Here is a 24,140-nt window from a genome sequence, read left to right as displayed (position 1 = left end):
CCCTTCTTGGATATATGATTTGCAAATATTTTCTCCCAGGTGGTGAGTTATCTTTTCATTTTGTTCCTGTTTTTCCTTTGCCTTGCAGAAGTTTAGCTTGATGAAGTCCCACTTGTTTATTTTTTCTTTTGTTTCTCTTGTCCGAGTAGACCTGGTATTCGAAAATATCTTTCTAACACCAGTGTCAAAGAGTGTGCTGCCTATATTTTCTTCTAGGAGTTTTGTGGGTTCATGTCTTACCTTCAAGTCTTTGATCCATATTGAGTTAATTTTTGTGGTTGGCAAAAGATAATGGTCAACTTTCATTCTTTTGCTTTTGACCATCCAGTTTTCCCAGCACCATTTATTGAAGAGAGTTTCCTTTCTCCATTGTGGGTTCTCAGCTCCTTTGTCAAAGATTAGTTGTCCACAGATGTGTGTTTTTATTTCTAGGCTTTCAATTCTGTTCGATTGATCTGTGTGTCTATTTTTGTAACAGTGCTATGCTAGTTTAATTACTATAGCTTTGTAATATATTTTGAAGTCAGGGATTGTGACACTTCCAGCTTTGTTCTTTTTTCCCAATATTGCTTTAGCTATTCAAGGTCTTTTGTTGCTCTATAAAAATTTTAGTATTCTTTGTTCTATTTCTGTGAAGAGTGTCGTTGGGATTCTAATTGGGATTGCACTGAATCTGTAAATTGCTTTAGGTAGTATGGCCATTTTAACTATATTTATTCTTCCAATCCATGTGCACAGAATATCTGTCCATTTCTTTGTGTCATTTTCAGTTTCTTTCAACCGTGTTTTATAGTTTTTAGTGTATGGATATTTCACCTCTTTGGTTAAGTTTATTCCTCAGTATTTTATTCTTTTTATTGAAATTGTAAATAGGATTGTATTCTTAATTTCTCTGCTACTTCGTTGTTAGTGGATAGAAATGCAACTGATTTTTGTATGTTGATTTTGCATCCTGCAACTTTACTGTATTCACTCATTATTTCTAAAAGTTTTTTGGTGGATTCTTTAAGGTTTATGTATATAAAATCGGTTTATATATATATAAAATCATGTCATCTGCAAATAGTGACAGTTTCACATCTTCCTTTCCAATTTGGATCTCTTTTATTTCTAATTCTTGCCTGATTGCTCTGGCTAACACTTCCTATACTATGTTAAATAAGAGTGGTTAAAGTGGGCAGCCTTGTCTGATTCCTATTCTTAGAGGGATAGCTTTCAGTTTTTCTCTATTGAGAATGATGTTAGCTGTGGCTTTGTCGTATATGGCCTTTATTATGTCAAGGTACTTTCCTTCTATACCCATTATATTGAGAGTTTTTATCATAACTGCATGTTGCATCCTGTCAAATGCACTCTCTGTGTCTATTGAGATTATCATGTGGTTTTTATTCTTCATTTTTAAATCTGGTGTATCACGTTGATTACTTTGCAGATGTTGAACCATCTCTGTGTCTCTGGTATAAATCTCACTGGATCATGGTTATTGATCCTTTTAATGTATTACTGTATTTGGTTTGCCAATATTATCTGGGATATTTGCATCAATGTTCATCAGTGATATTGGCCTGTAATTTTCGTTCTTTGGGTTGTCCTTGTCTGACTTTGGCATCAGGATGATGTTGGCCTTGTAGAAGGTGTGAGGAAGTGTTCCATCTTCCTCAATTTTTTGGAATAGTTTGAGAAAGATAGGTATAAAATCTTCTTTGAATGTTTGGTAGAATTCTCCCGAGAAGACATCTGGTCCTGGATTTTCATTTTTTTGGGAAGTTTTTGATTTCTGTTTCAATCTCTTTACTTGTGATTGGTCTATTCAGATTCTCTGTTTCTTCTTGATTCAGTTTTGGGAGGTTGTATGAGTCTAAGAATTTATCCGTTTGTTCTAGATTGTCCACTTTTTTGGCGTATAATTTTTCATAGTATTCTCTTACACTCCTTTGTATTTGTGTGGTATCCATTGTAATTTCTCCTCTTTCATTTCTAATTTTATTTATTTGAGACTTCTCTCTTTTTTTTTAGTGAGTTTAGCTAAGAGTTTGTCCATTTTGTTTATTTTCTCAAAGAACCAGCTTTTAGTTTCATTGTTCCTTTCTAATTTTTTTTTAGTTTCAATTTCATTTATTTCTGCTCTGATTTTTATTATTTCCCTCCTTCCGCTGACTTTGGGTTTTGTTTGTTCTTCTTTTTCAAGTTCTGTTAAGTGTAGTTTGAGGTTGCTTATTTGAGATTTTTCTTGTTTGTTAAGGTGGGCCTATATTGCTATAAATTTCCAAGGGATGCAATGTCCTTGAAAGGCAATCAAGTAAAGGAGACATGTTTTAAAAAGAAGAGATTTATGGTATTTTATTTATAATAGAAATTAAGTTTCCAGAGAGTGGAGGGGAGAGATTGCAAGAGTGAAAAAAGAATATGGAATTGAGGACATACCAAGTAACATGTTTATTAACCAGGGTTCTCCAGAGAAACAAAACAATAGGAGATAGATAGATAGATAGATAGATAGATATAGATATAGATATAGATATATGTAAGAGGAGCTTTATTATAGGAATTGGCTCATGCAGTTATGGAGACAGAGAAGTCCCATAATCTGCTGTCTGCAACCTGGAGACCCAAGAAAGCCAGTGATACAATTCAGTTTGAATCCAGAGGCCTGCAAACCAAAGGAACGGATGGTGTAACTCCCATCCAAAGTCAAATGCCTGAAAATCAGGGCGCTGCTGGTGTAAGTCCTGGAATCTGAAGGCCTGATAATCAGGAGCTCCGATATTCAGGGGCAGGAGAAGATGGACATCCCAGCTCAAGAAGAGAGAGGGAATTCACCCTTCCTCCACCTTTTTGTTCCATTCAGGCCCCCAACGGATTAGATGATGCCTGCACAAAGCACATTGGTCACTCAGTCTACTGAATCAAGTGCTAATCTCTTCCCGAAACACCCTCACAGACACACTCAAAAGTATTTTACCAGCGACCTGGGCATCCTTCAGCCTAGTCAGGCTGACACATAAAATGAACCATCACACATGGGAACAAGGTCTGTGGGAGGAAAAAGCAGACGAACACGTGCTGTGTGACACAGGATGACAGGGCAGTGGGGGTGGAGTTGTTATTGCCTCAAGGTTCCGATGAAAGCAGCCTCGAACCTGATGGATATCAAAACTGTGATTGGTTATGTTTTCTGGGCTGAATCAGTGTGATTCCGTCTGTTTAGGCCTCTCAACTGAATATTGGGAACTATTAGCAAACTGATCATTGGAGTCTTGTGTATGTATGCTTACAGATTTTATGATTTTTAGATCTCAAAGAATAGTCTAAGGTAAAGTCTTTGAGGGCTGTAATCATGTGTTCTTCTTGTCACAGAAAAATACAACTTTTAAAATTTAATTATATGTGGAAATTAACTTGTTTGTAAATCAATATCCATTAATTAACTTTTTAATCCATTCAACAAATACTTACTGAGCCCCTGTTATGTGCTAGGCACTCTTCTAGGTGCTGGTGATATGACAGTAAGTGAACATGTCTGGACATATTCCCTGTCCTGACAGAGCTGACTCCAGAGTTTGTGGTATGATATGAGAGAGAATTACAAATCCAGTGAAATGTCAGTATGCTTCTGAAAAAGTCTCTTAATATAAATATGAAAATGCTGGTACTACTAAATCCAGTGTAAAAAAAGAATAGGAGAGAATTCTTAGACATCATACATGAATACGTTCAAATTTTGTATTAGATTATCTTATTTAAATATAGTAGATAATGCATCACATTTATAATATCTTTATTATATTCAAGTTTTGGGAAAAAATGTATGTGTTTACAACCTTACAAACAAGTCAGTTTCTAGTCCACTGCTGCTGGAAATGATAAACATCTCTCTCCAAAAAGACCAAATTTCTTATAATGGCCTTGGTAAATTTATCAATTATAATTTATTCATTAATTGATTTCAATGCAGCAAAATAAGTATAAGAAAAATTATAATTATATAACTAGTACTGGATCCATCTCTCCAAAAATGGAGTAACTTTTTTATCTACATGGAAAAAAAATCTTTCAGTATTTTCTATCCCTTTAAAAATTCTAATACAGCTTCTTACTTTTGTACATACTGCAAAGTTTACCTTAAACATTTCAAGATTCATGAATTTTTACATCTGCTTAACCTTACAACCTGGCTTCAAAATGAAGTTGATTTTGCAAAGAGAAATTTATAATATTAAAGTATACCTCAGGCTCTCAATATTTTATGCATTAAATTTAGGAAATTTATGATGAGGTACATGATATTGACTCCAATATTAAAAAAATCTAGTTTTCGTTAATTTTCCATCATATACTAAAGAAAGGGAAATTATTCAAATGAATAAGATTTTTAACATTACCCAGTAGTGGATGGAGTATAGTAAGTAAAGCATTCTCCTATTAGAAGGAGCTCCTTCCCATTAGATATATTATTAAACCTCATTGGAAGGGAGCAAAGATAAATTAACAGCCTCTGTAACAAAACAGCAGCCAGCAAAATCTTGGGAAGAGAATTACTACTTTAAGACATCTTGTATGAGTGCTTCGCAGGTAGGGAAAATTCTATGATGAAAGTCAGAAAATGATTTTAAGTTTACTATTTTGTAAGGTGAAGGGACAGGAGAGTCATTAGAGCAATATCCTAAACAGGAAAAATGTGGAATAATATTAATTATACAGGACATTTTCGTGGTAGAATTAAATCACAATATAGCATAATTACAAATGGAGAAAAACACCTACAGATCTGTAGATGTTAACTGGTTAAAAGAGGAAGACATCAGCATTTAAGCACATCCTCAGAGAATGCATTTGGTGGCTTGATTCTTACATCAAGTCATCTGGATCACCAAGCATGAACCTTTATAAGTTTGAACCATCGCTTTCACTATATTTCTTATATTTCTATACTGACATCTTTCCTTTACCTGTATCTATGTAGGAAAGAGTATACGTGAGAGATCTTTCAGTTTTGCCTTCTTCCTATGACCGACTTTGCATTTCTGCATTTCAGGCAGATGAGTTTAATTTAAAATTTATTAAAATCCTTCAGAGATTCTATAACCACCTCTTGTACACAGTGATAGCATTTAGTATTATTTGATATTGTTTGAAACTGCCAGCCTTGACCTATTTCTGAATTACTTTTTACTATGCGTTCGGATGTAAAAATATGTTCTTATTATAGCAATATCACTTTTATTTCTATACCATCTACTTAATATTTATTAGCAGTATTAAACATTATAATGCCTCATTCATTTCTATTTTCTCAACTCTTCTTTCTTCTGATATTGTTGTTTATTTGTACTTGTTTCCTTTCAAATAATCCCTACTTTCTTATATAAAAAGTTATTTGCTCATTCTCCCTTCATTAATTTTGTTTGTAATGTACTAACTTTACTCAGCGCTATAAGTTAAATGCAATTTCTTTAACATGGCTATCAAACAGACTAACTCTTACAAAGGACTATAAGACTGCTTATATAAAGGTCTAAAATATAATTCCATTTGAAAAAGACTAGGTTTTAAAATGTATATATAAAAGGAAAAAGTACAATAATAATTTTGATTGACTAAAAATTAGATGCTGGTCAATAATGATTTTTTAAAATTTTAAACTAATAAAATCTAATGAAGGTGTTTTACTGTGACATATATTCTTCATAATGTGATAGTCCTTATTATAGTAAAATGCACTGTGGATTACTTCAGAAATGAGGCATGTTTCAGTTTCTGCCACTACACAGATATTTGACTTGGACAGTCCCCTAATTCCCGAGTCTTCTGCTTTTTCAGTGGCCTGAGCAGCAAGACAACCTGGATGATGTCTTGGCACCCTTTTGAGGCAATGAAGCAATGATGCCTGTTAATGCAAATGCAATTAATATTTGCTTATAGAATCCCTTTGTTACTTGGATTTAAATTCAGGTATCTCCCTTATGCTAGAAACCAATAAAATAATGAACGGGCACTTTGAAAATCCAGAAAGTTAATCAGTCTCCTTCCTGATAAGTATAAAATTTCTCTGTGAATCTGTTTCATGCTTCACATTCATTGTTTACTTTTCAGACACTTATAAAGCTTTCTACTAAGAAACATTCTCTTTCAAATCCCCTTGAAACAGAGATTCTATATAAGTCTTTGAGATACCAAGGACTTATCTGATGGAAGGGCACCTGTTTGATATATTGTAGAATTGATTAAATAATCCAGTAAATCACTCATTTTTTTAAAAAAAAATTACTTTTACTCGTACTGTTGCAGAAGTGAGGATTGGTTATACAAAGAAACATGATCCAGGCTCCTACATTACAATTTCTCACATTCTAATGAGACAACCTTCAAATATTTAAGCAAGCTTGAAAAATCATGGAAAACTCTATGTAAAAGACAATATGTGAGTTATCTTCAGGCCAATTAGTATATAGTCCTATGAAGACAGAATGACCACTTCAGGAAAAGGATATAGCACAAGCATTACACAAAAGACTGGGATGAGCATAACGCCAGAAGACATATAAATAGCTTTGCATGTCAGGGGCACAAGGATAAGTAAGAGATATGAGAGGAGATAGAAGAGACAAATCATTAATGACATTTGTATCTTGCTAAAGTTATTGCATTTTATCCTAGGGATTTGATGTGGGGAAGTGACCCTATCAGGAGTATGTTTGAAAAAGATTATTATATGAGCAGCATGAAGGATAGATCTGACAGGGATCTGAAGCAAGAGGAACATTTAATAGATAGGAGAGATGCAAAGAGCAGCATAGGTAGTGCACATTAGTGAGCCTTCAAAAATGTTTATTGAGTTGAAATGAATTGAAGAAGTTTGTTGAAACTTTCCTTTCTCACGTCTTATTTTTAGAAAATGTCAATAGCAGCTATTCATTGGGTGGCTTCAAAGTTCCTCCGCTGAACCCCAGTGAGGGTGAGATAGTTGAAGTCTGGGTGAGTGACCCATCTCATCACAGATGCTTCAAAAATGTCATCAAACACTCCTCTACAGTTGGTCCCATTGTTCGAAATGGTCTTTATAGGTCCTGAGTCTTATGCTGTAGTCTGATGCACAAAATAGTCTCCTACTTTTTGCAATGGAATTCATTAGGAACCTTAATTATTCCCTTTGCACCTGGGCAAACAGTGTGTCAGTGATTGCATCTTCTTTGATTGTTATAACCACACTCTTTGGCTATTAAGTACCCTTACAGCTGTTGTTTATTCTTTTCTTTGTGTGTGGAGGGGTCATTTTCACAAAGTTTTGCCAATAAAATAAATCATTTAGCAGTTTCTTGTCAATAATTTTGAAAGATAAGATATACCAAAGAGCACGCTGCCTACTGATGATTGAAAGCTGACTGCAGCATTTTTACTTTTGGAAAATTTCCACATTTTTATAAATGTGTCATCGTAACACTGTCACATAGATGAAAAGAAATACAACTTTTCTCATTTTACAAATGAGTAGGTTAAGACACAAAAGACTAACTTATATGAAGTTGGCAAAAGTCCTTAGTTCAAAAGGAAAAGAATATCCCACCACCACATAATATTTCAATACCTAGAGTATCTATATTGGTGATAACATGTAATTTGTTCAGCTTTAACAACAGAAAGATATTATTTTCCATCCGAACACACACACACACACATTTTTTCTCCTTTGTATACATATATATTTTCAAGCCTTGTAGCCTAGAAACAATGACCAACCACGTAGCAATGAACACCTTGGCAAACAGACAGTGATCTCCCATGTAGCATTTCCCATTAAAGTGAATCAAGCGTCCTGGAAGAAATGGTTAAATCCAGATACTGTGCAAAAAATGTACAAAATTCATCTGAAACATCCCCCAGAATCCAAGAATCTATCAAAAACTACCAGGAGCATATCAAAAGGACTCAAGGTCCAATTTGAAGAGGCTTCTATTGTTGGGATGAGGCAATTGGAGCAGCCAAACAAGTGAAACCAACTGAAAAAGTGATTTAAATTAATAATTAATAAAATATGATAAATTCATTAATTGGTACTGTTACTTAACAAAAAACTCATTAGTCACATATGGTGGATACTAGGTAGCCGAAGCACACTGAAAACTGAAAAATAAAGGACAAGACTGAAGCATTCATCCTAAAATTCTTGTACAAACTACGCCTAAATAATTGATGAAGTTATTTTTTAAAATAAGCATTCCAGCTAATAAAGGAAAAAGTGTATGATATAGTTGGCATATCATCATATTGATGATATCATCACTCACTACTAGTGGAATTGTTGACATAGAAAATGATTATCCATGATTGCCTAAATTATTAGGAGTGAAGCTAAAGAGGATTAAGCTAACAACACTTGAACCTACTAATCAACATTAACATTAGAAAAAAAGAAGGAAGACTGCACACAGGTAATATTCAATACTACCTGTGACCCTTATAGCCCAAAATATAAAATCTGAGTTGGATCAAACCAATAAGTCTATCAGTTTATTTGCAATACAGGAAATGGAAGGAGAAATTAAATGGTACTAGGAGATGCAAAATTCAGAATGTGAGACACATACGGGACAAATGACCTGGTGTTGTCAGCAATAACAAAACTTTTTTTTTTTTAATTATAAGAAAAATAAAAGAAGGCAGGGAAACCTGTAGATTAAAATAGTATTCAGAAATATATCAATCCAATGCAATTTGTGGACTCATTTGAAGACATACAAAAAAACCAACTTAAAAAAGGAGGTAAGAAAAGAAAGAATAGGGCAAATGTGAATACTGACTTGATAATTATGATATTAAGGAATTATTGTTAATGTTCTGATGTGATAATGGCATCATGTTTTTTTTTTTTTTTTTTGGAGGAATATTAGCCCTGAGCTAACATCCACTGCAATCCTCCTCTTTTTACTAAGGAAGACTGGCCCTGAGATCCATGTCCATCTTCCTCCAATCCTCCTCTTTTTACTGATAAGAGAAACAGAGAGTAATAAGAGAGTTTATCATGCCGTGGAAGGAGGATGTTAAATAACATGAGCGGGACTGCTGGCAATATGTAAGACTCAAATATATCTGAAGGCGCTAGGTAGCAACTCTGGAGCAGAGGCTACTGAATGAAAGTGACATAGACTAGGATTAAATATATAGTTTCTCTTGAGTACGGATTAATAGGAACTTTCCTCTGGGTTGTGATGGAGGAGTGTTGAAGCTCACCAAGATTTGAGTAACAGAGTTACTGAGAGAACAGATCAGCTATTGAGGCTGCTTTCTAAAGATAATGTTAGCCTATCAAATTCACAGTTTCCAAAAGCAAAATGATCTCAGTCAAAATTAACACAGTTTGTCTAAATAGAAAGATAAGTTTAGGTAATTGTCTCACAGCTATATGTTTTAAGACAAAGTTTTGGAATAAAAGATATATATATTTCTTCTATATGTGTCTGTGTGTGTATATATATATATATATATTTAAACATCCAAACTCCTACGTTATTAAGCAGTATGACCTTGGATTACCTACTTGATTTCTCTGAGGATATTTCTTATGTGTCTGAGAACAAAATATATACTTCATAGTACAGTTGTTATGGTTAAATAAGATATTGTATAAAAAGTGACTATTATAATGTGTGCCATATTATAGGTACTCAGTAAGTATGCTCAATAGATAATAATGAATTGAGGGCAAAATAATTGAGAGTTAATTATCTGCTTGTGATAGGGAAAAGCAAGAGCAAGGGATAGAAGATTACACTCAGAAGCCTGGTCTTGAGAAATGAGATAATTTGAAGGAATGCTGTGTTGCAGGAATAAAATTGGGGCCCAGTTATCATGCTCTGGTTAATGGCAATAAAGAAACAATATTGGAGCCCAGGAATACACAGTGGATAACACAAAACTTGGGACTAGGCATTTGGATAAAATACAAAGTCACAAGATGGTTTCCTGGATATAATTGTGGTTTCCCACAGTCAGAATGTACTCGTAAGCATGAAGATGATTAATCCTGAAGCAAGAAAGATTCTTTTGACCAAGATGGCTGGAGCTGGTGAGAGAAAGCTGAGGAACTGGAGACATGCCACAGATGTTGCAGGTCCTCCAATGTTGCCTCCAGCCAGTCTTGTTGCTTACTAAATTTGTCAGCATTTATTGTATAAAGGATGCTGGTTTCTCCTTCTGTCTTGAAAGATTCATATCTTCTGTTGTCTGCCAAATTGAGACTTGTTTACGTTAGTGCTCCACCTGAAATTGATCATAATTAATTTTAGCAGCATTATCTGGAATCATAGAATGATGGAATATTAGAAACAGAAATATCCGCAGACGTTATGTAATAAAAGAGTCACATTATATCAAAGAAAAAGCACAGGATCTTTATTTTACTTACTTTGTAACTGTTTGACAACTTAGCCTAGTATCTTTTACTCAAATCTGATCTCTTAACGTATACCTTGTATTAAATAATTACTATTAATACTTGGCAGGAGTACCTGTGAGAGATATGTGTGATTTGTGCAAAGTTATTTTATTTAGAAAATAAAAAAGAAACTAAAGCACTTGGTTAATTTGGCTAAATGAAGATTATCTGTGAAACTCTAAAATTAGCAGAAACTTGAAATTTATATCACCTTAGCAAAGGGAAATTAATTTTAAACAATTAAATGGAATCAGAGACACCAGAATTCCCTTTTTACCTCCCATGCTCCAATATGAATGCTTTCACTTCTAGAATAATTTTGTTGAAGAATAAAGCATTGGTAGAGATTCTATTTAGAATTCACCAAATATAGGAGTTCAGGCAAATAATGATCAGATATTATTTTAATATCAAAATTATTGTTAATATGACACAAGATAAAGTCTAGAAATTTCAACTTTATGAGGCTGAAAAACATTAAATGTTCATAATTTAAGGGACAGTGTCAAGATGGTAGTGTAGATGTACCTGGAACATTTGGGACTGGTGACAAGAGGAAAGCACACTGCAGGGTTTCTCTTACATCAGACCACTGCTCCAAGATTGGGAGACATAGATGACCAACCTAATACATAGATATAAGCACTGAGAAAGAGAGAAAATGAGGAGATAAAGGACTATGTTCCAAGTAAGGGAACAGGACGAATCCTCAGAAAAATAACTAAACAAAACAGAGATAAACACCCTACCTGATAAAGAGTACAAACTAATAATCATAAGAATGCTCACTGATCATGGGAGAAGAACGGATGAACTCAGTGAGAACATCAACAAAGAATTGGAAAATATAAGAAAAGAACCAATCAGAAATGAGGAATACAATACTTAAAATTAAAAATTCACAAGAGGGACCCAAAAGTGAAGTAGATGATACAGAAGAATGGACCAATGAGCTGGATGAAGGACTGGAAGAAATCACCCAAGCTGAGCAGATAAAAGAAAAAAGAATTTAAAAGAATGAGAACAGTCTAAGGGACCTCTGGGACAATATCAAGCACGCTAACTTTCATATTATAGGTGTCCCAGAAGGAGACGAGAAGACAAAGGAGCAGAGAATCTGAGGAAATAATAACTGAAAACTTTCCTAACCTAAGAAAGGAAATAGACATCCAGGTACAGGAAGTACAAAAAGCACCAAACAAGATAAACTCAAAGATGCCCACACTAAGACACAGTATAATTAAAATGTCAAGAATTAAAGATAGAGAATCCTAAAAGCCACAAGAGAAAGGCAACAAGTTACATACAAAGGAAACCTCATAAGCCTATCAGCTGACTTCTCAAAGAAACCTTACAGTTTAGAAGGGAGTGCTGCAATATATTTAAAGTGTGGAAAGGAAAAGATCTACAGTTAAGAATACTCTACCTGGAAAAGTTATTGTTCAGAATGGAAGAGAGATAAAGAGTTTCATGACAAGCACAAACTAGAGGAATTTCTCACCAAGAAACCAGCCTTATGAGAAATGCTAAAGGAACTTATTTAAGTGGAAAATAGAAGACCACAAATAAGAATAAGCAAATTATCAAAAAATAAAATAAATAAAATCACTGGTAAAGGCAAAAATACAGTAAAGGTGGCAGATCAACCATCTATGAACTATCAATCACCTATGAAGCTAATGTGAAGGTCAAAAGACAAAAGTACTAAAATGATATATTTCCATGATAAGAGGGTAGCAGGTACACACACACACACACACACAAAGAGGTTAGATATGATATCAAAAACATAAAATGTGGGAGGAGGGGAATAAAAGAGTAGAGCTTTTAGCAAGAGGTCAAACTAAAGAGACCATGAACTTAATATAGTTTGCTATACATGTAGGTTATTATGTAGGAAGCTGATGGCAAAAACAAACCAGAAACCTATAATGAATGCCCCAAAATTTAGAGAAAGGAACTTAAAAATACTAAAGAAAGTCATCAAACCACAAGGGAAGAGAGCAAGAGAAGAAGAAAGTTACAGAGAAGAATTAATAAAACACCCATAAAAAAATAACAAAATGGCAACAAGTACATTCTTATCAATAGCTACTTAAATGTCAATAGATTAAACTCTCCAATCAAAAGGCATAGGGTGGCCAATTGGATAAAAAGCACTCATATATGTGCTGCATACAAGAGAAACACTTCAGACCTAAAGACACTCACAAACTGAAAATGAAAGGATGGACAAAGATACTCCATGCAAATGGCAAAGAAAGGAAAGCTGGGATAGCAATATTAATAACAGACAAAACAGACTTAAAAACAAAAACTGTAACAAGAGACAAAGAATGGCACAACATAATGATAAAAGGAACAATCCAACAAGGAGATATAACACTTGGAAATATCTATGCACCCAACATAGGTGTGCCTAAATATATAGAGCAATTATTAACAGATATAAAATGAGAAACAAACAGTAAAACAGTAATGGTAGGGGACTTTAACACTCCACTTATACCAATGGATAGATCATCCAAACAGGAGATCAATAAGGACCCCTAGGTTTATTGCAACATTATTCACTATAGCCAAGACTTGGAAGCCACCTAGGTGCCTATGAATGGATGAATGGATAAAGAAGATGTGGTATTTATACACAATGGAATACTATTCATCCATGAGAAACGATGAAATCTGGCCATTTGTGACCACATGGATGGAACTTGAGGATATTATGCTGACTGAAATTAGTCAGAGGGAGAAAGTCAAATACCGTATGATCTCACTCACAAATAGAAGATAACAACAACAACAAGAAAAACACCAAACAGAGAAAGAGATTAGATTGGTGGTTACCAGAGGGAAAGTGGGGAGGGAGCAGTGTGAAAGGGGTGATGGGGCACATGTGTGCTGTGATGGATAGTAATTAGTCTTCCAAATTGAAATAAGGAAGACAAGATTTGTATCCATATAAACCAGTCACTGGATGTTGGTTAGTTCTAAGGTGGAGTACAATCTTAGGTGAGGCAGCTACCTTTGGACAAGGACAATTATTTGAGCTAGACTAATCTTTGAGCCTTCAGCATCCAAGAATGCCAGCATCTTGTCCTAGAGGGGGAGATCTGAGCAATGCATCACTGCACCAGCTGCCCTTTTCTGTGGTTTGTATGTCCTTCCTGGCTGTGTAACCTCTAAACCCAGCTTTCTGGTCCTCCTTGAGATTGTGAGTTAAGAGGCTTAATTACATGCCTTTTGCTTTAGTAATTAAAATAGGTTATGTTTTATAGAACTAATAGCCAACTTATAAAACCTGGCATTTCCTTAAATTGTTGTAAATTCTTACATGAGATATTTTTCCCCATGTTAACTGAAAATGAGAAGGTATCCTCATACATGCAGGATTCTGTAAGGGTTGTTAATATGAAAATGAGAAATAACAGGAATCAGTCTTCACATGTCTATTTTTCTTTATCTCTCTTTACATTAGAGCCTGTAAGTGAAGACCAGGGGCCACAGAGGCAATGAAAACTTATTCTAAGTGTGACACTTTCAACTCCCCTTACTCTACAACAAGCTCCATCTTTGACCAGCACTAAGAGGAGGTAAGAAAACCAGAGTGGGGATGCATTAGTCATGTCTTCACCAAAAAGAAAGAAGAATGAGATATCCAAATGGGAGCAACTGGGATGAAATTGGGATACCTGTTTTTGTTTTGCTCTTTTTCCATAGGAGATAAGTATAAATCGTATAGAACTAAGCCAGGATATTTCTGCGGGTAAAATTTTCAAAAGTAAAAACAAAAAAACCCCAACATATATAAACTCCCAATAAGACACAGAAGCATTCTAATTGCTCTCCAAGATTAAAAAAATAAAGCAAACTGGGTGAATGTTTTTAGCTAGAAGTTACTCCATTTTGCTCATTATCTTCTTCAATCCAGTGGCCTCCGATTCTGATGTGTGACTGTTAAGATGGCAGGAATCATCTCTTGGCCAGATCAACACAGTGTGGGGGAACCAGGGAAAAAAAATAAAGAGAAAACCGTGTCAGCAAAAACTGACATGTAGAAGAGGATTCTGGAGAATGCTGAGAGGAATTTGAATAATCATTGTGGAGGAACACTGGCAGGAAGCGTGGAGGCTCAGGAAGGCCTGTGAACTGTAGACAGCACTCCTGATTTTCTAGTGATGTGGGCTGCTGATACAACTATTAAGCCTATGAAGGAAATCTATGCAGCCCCTGCTGTTAATCCATCTGCAGAAAGTTTCATATGCCAGTTTTCTTAATTAGGGTGGGCAGAGAGGGGCATCCTGTTGAGATTAAGTCCACAGCACAATAAAGGAAGAAACTGTTTTTACTTATTGGGCTGCTACCAAGAAATGTGCTAATTATCAGGATAGGAGAACATTTTGTATACGTGATAAGTGAAATTCTTAACAAACGAATAGATTGGAGGTGATCTTTCAAATTTTTATTCAACAAGGAAGAGTGCAGCCTCCTGAGCGTGCTGATAGAGCTAACTGTTCTGAGTGTATTTATTTGATCTCTAACCCTGATTTACTTAGAATACCACTGTGCTAAATTGTGTGATGGACCTTTTATTTCCAGCCTAAAAGGGCATTTATATTATTTTCAACTAAACGAAGATATGTTATAGAATTTTGTTATTTAAGTGTGAATGTCATTTATGCTTATGTCAGAAATTGAAGAACATTTTGAAATATAGGAGGATCTACACTATCATCACAAGAAATGATCAATACCATGGTATCAGAAATAAATCTTAATTGCAATCTTTTCCTTTCATCTCCTGATTTCTTCACCCATGTTGGTTCCTTATAATTTTATGATCTCTTCCGTTTTGAAAAATAGGCCAATATGAATAGTGTTTATAAAGGGCCTCCATCTCTCTAACATTCAGTTGCTGTTTTAATTACTTTTAACCTTTTGTATTATTTTGTTCCAATATTAAATTCCTCCATCGGCTTTTGTAATTACATTCATCTGATTTGTGGTTAAAGTAAATATGCAAAGATTTAAATTTTTTTGGTATCTTAAACTTTCTCTTGACTACTTTCAGTAATATAGCTGATGTGTTTGATTTTTCCTTTAAATGCCATTTATAAATTAGCTCGACAGAAAGACTAAATTTATAATTTGACCTTAATTATTAATATGTTTACTTCATGTTTTCATTAACACTTGGAGGATAAAACAACATCTCCTTTAGGTTAAATTTTGTTTACAATTAGAAGACATTTTAATAACTTATAAATATAATACATTACAATATTATATTTATAGCCTATCATAATTCTTTATATTCATTATTAAATGCATATATATAAATATATACCATGTAAAAAAAGATATAAAATAAATACAATATAATATATTAATAATAGATATGTAGTGAATTTATATTTTACCATATTACATATGTAAATATATTGATGAGTGGATAGAGATATACGTAGATACAGACAGATATACGCATAGGTTACATATGTTTCTTTCATGCAGGACTTTTTGTTGGCATCTACACAGTCTCATATTTATGCTCATTATACCAAGCACTGAGGTGCTGATATAGTTTGTAAAGCATATATTCAGTTTATTTCTCTGTTCTAGAAATCTAAATTTGACTTTAATATTCTTTTTTGCATACTAGGTGAATGGAATGGGCCATAATTTATCTAGGATTAAGCAGGGCTATATATTTATCTCTTCCTCTCTTACAGCAAAATTGTCAAATTTCAGTTGTCACTTCTCTATCGAAAAGGGCTTTCTCCTCCTAATTTTTTTCCATCTTGTCTAATCCCTACCAATACCCTCATTATTCTTAGCCCTATTTACTTAATTTCTCCTCTCATACATGCCTTCTCATAAGCTTTTCCCTGTCAAAACAACACTGCTTTACACTAACTACAATATGCTTGCTTAAAGAGTTATCATACCATTTTCACAAGGAAGTTTTTCTACATATTTTTATTCATTTATAATGACCAGCTTTTCTATTTTAATCCTAATATAACATAATACATATTCAATATGATGTAATGAATAATGAACCTCAGTGCATGACACGTTGAGGAAGAGTAGATGTGACACAATTCTTACAAACTCTGTGGATCAAAACTTCATGAGACATATATGTAAAGATCTATTAAACTAGACAATAATATTTATAACATAAATATACATATATAAATCATATCTAAATTCAAAAGAAATTTTCAAAGCACTCAAATACTTAATTTTGGAAACAAAGTTTAAAAGATGAGTTATATTTTGACGGGGAGAAATTATGGAAAGTAGAGAAGTTTTATTTAATTATCATGTATTTCCAAATTCAATATATGTGTATTTATTAACTACCTATTTGTACAAGGCACCAAGCTTAGTGTTTGATATGAATGGAAGAAAACAATGTAGTTATCAATTATTAAATTCCTATTAAGTATCAGAGGTGTCACTTAGCACTAGGAATTTAAAAAATGAATGAAATATGGACCCTAAGATTAAGGTGCTTACATTCTCTTGGGAGAAGAGCAGTATATATATATACACACACACACATATATATAAGTAGTTATGTGTACCGTTATGCAAAGTACCTGTAAAATGTTTTGGCAAGAGAAGTGAAAAAAATAAATCTTCCTGGGGCAAGTGGAATGAATGTATCCATTGAAGCTGAAAGGAGTTAACATTTGAACTGTATCTAAACAAATAGGATGATTTCCTAAGGAGAATTAGCCGCGTGGTGAAGAAAGTCATTCCAAGTAGAGAAGTCAACATGAATATTGACAAATATTACAAATATGTGAGGAGTTCTGGGAAGATGATCTAGTCCAGTGTTTCCCAGTCTTCCTTTCATTAACACTCCCCTCCCCACAAGGAGACTTTTTAGACAGTTTTTTCTTAATCACTACCCAACCCCACGAAATTAAATACTAAGGATGAAAATTTTGTTGCGTACATTTAGCTTTGGAGACCCACAAACCATTGTAATATCTAAGAATATTTTGGTCCCCCACCCTGCCCTCCTAGAACCATCCTTAGCCTTCTGGGGGACAATATCATGGGTTTTGAGAATGCATGATCTAGTCCAGTAAGATTTTATGCAAGTAAGAATTTTTAAAAGGACTGGCTGCTGAGGAGATTGGAGAAGTAGGAAGTATCCCAATATCATGGAAATTGGTGAGTTATTCTCAGGTTTTGGAAAAGTTAAAGACTCGGTGGGAGAAAGTGATGCCATACTCAGGAAACAGAAAATATCTTAGTTGAAAAGCATAGGTAACGGAGGCGCAAAACAAGGGAAAAAGGTTTGAGAAAGCATTTTTACTGTATTGTGGAAGTTCAGAATAAGAGAGAAAGATTAAATTAATTTTAGGCATAGTAGCATGCTTTAGATTGATTTACCTTGACATTACATTCTAAATCTATGAACATGGCTAACTCACATAGTGGTATATTTGTATCTATGTAATGGTGAGAACAATTTATTCATTTTCAGGATGTTCAAGGATTATATGGAATAGGATACTAATATGGGCTGCCACATAGTGAACCCCTCCTGAATTGCTCCTCCTTGCCAGTCTAAAGTAACTCACTGGCTTGGGGCTGGCCATGTTGTATGGTGGTTAAGGTTGGCATGTTCTGCTTCAGTGGCCCAGATTCACGGGTTCGGATCCACTTGTCAGTCACACTTTGTCAGTGACCCACATATAAAGTGGAGGAAGATTAGTACAGATGTTAGCTTAGGGCTAATCATCCTCAAGCAAAAAAAATTAAAGAAAAACGAGGAAGACTGGTAACATATGTTAGCTCAGGGCTAATCTTCCTCAGCAAAAAAAGAAAAATAATTGAAAAATTAAAAATAAAATAACTCACTAGCTCTTTAGGGAACTCAGTCAAATTTTGGGTAACAAAAAATACATTTCTTTGAACATATGTGTTCATGACTATTTACTGGCCTATTCCATTGTCTTTATTCAGGTCATATTAATATAATTTAATTGTGGATTTTACCCTACGTTGATGAGAATTATTTGCATGTGAATCATTTTATAATTATAAAATATTTCAGATAAAGATGGCAAATGATAATAGACAACATTTATTTTTCTCAACACAGTAGCCATTATTTTGATATCCTCATTTTTCTAATGGCATTGTGATAGATTTTGATTTCTAGGCACATTTCCAGACTTTGTCAATCCCTGATATGAATGAGCAACACATTCCATGTGCTTTAGTATATTCTGAAATAACAACGTACGAAAGGTAATGACCTAGATTGCATGTGTTTCATTTTCAATTTTAGATTTTAGAATATCTCAAAATACAGCAGCGTACTTAGATCTACTTGGGACAAGATCATACCTGGGGCTAGTTGGTACCTGGTGCTGGAGGCTTAGACTATACAAATAAGCAGTGTCAGGAGCTGGACCAATCTGATGTTTTTCCTGTGCAACGATGATGAATACAGATTGTTGCAGTCAGGGAACAGAGGCTCTCTCTAATCATTTTTTTTTCTTAGCTTAAAAGACCTTGGGATGGATTTTGGTAAGGGATGTGGAGAACGTGGGAGAGAAGCCTGTGGATGTTTTTTTCAATTATCAGATCTCATTACATCCTTAGAGTGGGGAACAATTAGTCACAGAGAAAAATAAATGAGAGTGGTAATGACAGTTAAAAAGAGTATCAACAACAATTAAAATTACCGAGATAGAAGAGCTGTGTGCATGCGTGTGTGTGGGTGAGGGAGAGAAAGAGAGAGAGAGAGAGAGAGAGAGAGAGAGAGAAAGAGCAAGAGAGAGAGAGAGAGAGAGAAAGAGCAAGAGCAAGAGAATGTGCCTATAGGCTTAAATTGCATTATATGCACGCACACACATTTTATGACTAATTGTACACTCCCAATGGAAAAAAAAACCTAGCGCCTATGTTTTATTTCAGTTATATGTTCCCTATATTATAACGGAAGATTTATTCATTACATAATTTTACAAGAATATTTAGTGTTCATAGCAAATTCTTAGTGAAACCTGTCAGTTTGATTTAAATTGGAGTTAATGGAAACTCCGTGTTGGTTACATAAGATACCAATTGTTATTGCAGCAGGTTTCTGTCAAGTATTTACCCTTTTAAAATTTGATCATTACTATTCTACATAGTGGTCATTTATTGAATCAGTGCCACCAATTTAATGTGTTGAAAAGAAATCTCAAAATTAAATATCAAGTATTTAATAATTTCAAGTCAGTTACTACTAAACCTCTAGAATAAAAGCACCTATCATCTCCTGCAGTGATTAAGTACAGCAGATGGAGGAACATTTTGTTGTGTTCCTATTCCCTTTGGTCCTCTTTTCCAGTCTGATTTGTGCTCAGTGCTCTCTTTCTTTGTTATCCCTCTATGCCTTCCTTCCCCACTTTCATTTATTTATCCTTCTTCTCCAGCATCATCTCATCTCTTCAGTGTTCACTACTTTCCTTCTTTCTTTTTTCTTCTCATCACTGTGTTGTTATTTCTTCTTTACTGTGCATTTTCTGTGTCTCGTGTTTTCTTCCACTTTTACATCCCTTTTAGTGAGCACTCTCCTCTCTTCTTCCTCTAATCTTCATTCTTTTCTCCAGTAAAATTGGAAGACTTTAGGTCAAGAGTAATCACTTTTAAAATTTGTGTTTCCTGCACTTATCAAAATGTTTGGCATATGCATATTGGTAAATATTGACTAACATTTATTCTTTCTTTTAAGAGTGTTTTTCTTAATTTTGGAGAAGGTTTATTTAATATCTACTTCAGGTCAGCTCTTGTGCAAGACAATAAGATAATCCAATGAATTAGACCTATTCCTTTCCTATAAGGGATTTATTAGCATAAAAATATAACATGGTTTTACTAACCACAAATATATTCACTCTGTCATATCTCCATAGTTTGAATACATTCTAGCTGCAAAGTTTAGTCATAAGAACTTTGTGTCTCCCCAGTCTAGCTTTTCTCTGAAATTTAATTTAAAAAACTGGTCAGAAACTTGGCTTCTGATTGGTTTTTCTATCAAAAAACATCAACCCCAGTAGTAGTAACTGCTATTCTTGTATCTGCATCCTGAATTTTTACATGCCAAGTAGCCTTACCATCAATCCTGGAGCCCTGTTCTGTACATAGCAGTCTTACTAAATATTACTATGTTTTGCGATTTATGTGCCGAATAGGACCCCTCCCCTATAAGATTTCTCAAAGAAGAGCATATAGACAGAAAGAAATTCATTTTTAGGCCAAGAGTAAAGCTAGAGTGAAAACTTGCTTAGAAAATGTGCTTTAGTCTCAAAGTCAAAACTGGTGTCCTATCTCCTATTGCAAAACATAGACCTTTGAACTCACATGTTCAACTTTACCTGAAAGAAGAAGATAGCATTGCTGGATCTGCAGAGCAGTCTTCAACCCTTGTCCACTTAGTCAATTATAAAACAACAACATAACACAAGGAAAGCTCGATGTGAGCAAGCAAATGGCCACACTTCCTTTGTATTCAAAGGCACTTTGAACATGTCCAGGGGTCTATTGTCTATCAACCCCCCTCCCCATATGTACCCCAGTGTGCAGAACAGAGTGGCACAGTGGACAAAAGGAGTTGCTGTTGTCAGGTTGTTGTGTTTTTTTTTTTTAATGGGTCTTAGGCATGACATCAAGAAAAGAGATTCGTCTATACATAAAGTGCCCCAGAAGGGATTTTTCATAAACTATATTCCGGAAGCTGAAGTTGTCTTCTAAAACTACAAGATCTGATCAGACCTGTGCTAATTAAGGAGGATTGGGCAGAGAAAAATGTGCTGCAACTTTGAACCTGACCCGTCATTGAGATATGACATGCAATGGGAAGCAGACCCAGTTGCAGGACTTAGGAGCAGTTGGAGATTCTCAGTAAGCCCATGGTATTTATGAGGTTATATCAACTGTGTTATATTTCAAGCAGATTATAGTTCAAGCAAGCCATCAATGACTCAATACCGAGTAAAGGAGATTGCTAGCATTATGTAGAAAGACGTTATGTAGACTAAAGAGGTTTGTGACTCTGGGAATTGCAGGAAAACAAAATTATGAGAGTTTACTCTCAAATAACAGTGAGAGATTACCTAATATTTCAGTGCCCAGATCCATTTAAGGTCCCAGTGACAGAGTAAAATTGTACAGAGGGCATATTATTCAGATAAGGATGTAGAAAAAAAGAGTAAAGCAGAAACCCATTTTAACAGCAATAACAAATCAAAGAATGAATCCAGAATGTGGGTATAAGGATTTTTTAAAAACTGAAAGGGTACACACAATTACAACTGTGATAATAATTTTACTAATGTTTAGAATATTGGATTAGAATTACTAAAACACTCTGTGCATTATGAGCTGAGTTGTGTTCCTGCAATGTTGAAGTCCTGACTCTGAGCACTTTGGAATGTGACCACATTTGGTGATCGTGCCCCTAAAGAGGCAGTTCAGTTAAGAGGTCATTAGGGTGGCCCCTAATTCAATATGACTGATGTCCTTATAAAAAGAGATTAGAACACAGACATGTAAAGAGGGAAGACCATGTGAAGACACAGGGAGAAGACAGCTATCTACAAGCCATGGAGATAGAACTCAGAAGAATTCAACCCTGCCAACAACTTGGTCTCCGATTTCTAACCTCCAGAACTGTGAGAAAAGAAATACCTGCTGTTTAAGCCACGCACCCAGTCTGGCATTTTGTTATGGCAGCCCTAATAAATTAATATTCATGCTTAAGGTTATTATAAGTTAAAGAAATCAAAACAAGATTACCTTATATGTAGCAATAAATTGTTTCAGTGCATGGAAAAGCTAAACTATAGAAAAATAATTCTTTCTTGGGCAAAATAATTACCTTTCATTTCCAGGGGTCTACTTTGTAACATCTCCAGGGGTCCATTGTCTGGCAACTCCCCTCCCCATATGTTCCTTAGTGTGCAGGAATATGTTTGAAATGGTTCCCAGCTGATTCTAATATGGACATCACCACACTAATCACCACACCTGCTTTAGAACCGCTGCTCCACTTTAAAAACATAACGGTGGGAATGACAGCTGTGCTCATAGTTCTCTCGTCCTGACAGTCTACCTAAATTTTCCCATTCTCCTGTTCTTCTAGTCATCATGATCCAACCAAATTCTACTATGCCGTCTGTTACCTCCTTGACTGCCTTGTACATCAATATCCAATTATTACTTGTCACTATATTTTCTGGGTACCATATTTCAACTACCAGACTGGATATTCAAACATTGCTCATTGTTGGTTCCACTTCCAAGCAGACCTCATTGTGGACTTCATTATGATCTCACTAAAAGGGGTCACTCATAAAAATAAAATATGTTTTCTTTTTAAGAGATCAATTTCTCAGGAGAAGTACATTTGCTTGGTTTTTATTTTGGAGTAATGAATTATTATATATATAAGTATTTATACATCATATATTTATAATATATGTTTACATACACAAAATAGAAATATACTATAAATATGTTGAAATTCTACTGACTTTGAAGATCCTCTTTCTAATCTTCACAGTCATTAGTGATAGAAGTAAATTTAAGATTAAGTTACAAATTCTAAGCCACATATAGCAAAGCAAAATTTTCATTCTGCCCTCCACATCTCTTTTACTCAGTATCTGGTTCTGCTTGACTTGGTGGGGAGGAAAGAAACAGACTCCACAAGCATGATTCATTCAAGTTTTCCTGTCAGTGTGTTCAACAATACAAACGTTTATTTTTTTTAAAGCCCTAGTTTAAGAATCTGGAAATTGAAGTAGCACACAGTGGGGCATAATAAAAAACTGCTGCCACTCCTTCAAGGTGAAACCAAGAAGATGATGCCCTCCACAATGAAGCAGAATAGTTACTGGTGATGAAACCAGAGGAATGACCCAGATCTCAATGACCTCAGCATATAGGAGTTGGGACCCTGGGGGATGGCAGACGAGTTAAAAGACTAAAGTTGAGGAGATAGAGGAACATAATGGAAGAACAGACTCCGACATAGCTATCAAAGCTAGACAAAGAGCATTTAATGGGAAAAAGACAGAAGTATTTTTCATCCTTTTCTGGAGTCTAGGCAAATTAGTGACCTTTTAATAGTAAAACTATCTTCTTTCTAATAACGGACTGTACCTGTACATTCTCCAAGATTTTGCTGGTTTAGCTACAGATTTGATGATTCATACAAAATCAAAAAAAAGTTCAAATTAAATTTTTTGTAACAGCTATGTGCATTATGGATATATAAATAGTCCAAGGATCTTGTACTTGGATTCTCAGCATATTCAGCCTGAGAACTTGGGCAAATCCTTTAGCCTTACTTTCTTATATTAACTGAGAAAATGGCATTGCCTTCTGTGTCTGGGGAGTTTACACCATATGTTAAAGCACAAAGAGCATTGTAATGAATGTCAAACATTTGTGAGTTCCTGCTATTGATACAAATTCAAGGAACATACATAAATGAAGACTGCTTAGCCTGGCTTAAAGATAAAGAAAGTAGTTTCTAAAATCGTCATCCCAGTGCCAGTCTTAGAATTTTTGATACAAATATGAATCATTTTACAGAATGATATGGTCCTGAAAAGTCATGTACATTTTACATTCAAAGAAATTGGATCATGTATTAAATTTACTTAGGGGAGATGTTACTGTAATT

This window comes from Equus caballus, chromosome 17 (genome assembly GCF_041296265.1).
Source record: "Equus caballus isolate H_3958 breed thoroughbred chromosome 17, TB-T2T, whole genome shotgun sequence".
NCBI classification, from domain to species: domain Eukaryota; kingdom Metazoa; phylum Chordata; class Mammalia; order Perissodactyla; family Equidae; genus Equus; species Equus caballus.
This window is presented reverse-complemented; position numbering follows the sequence as displayed.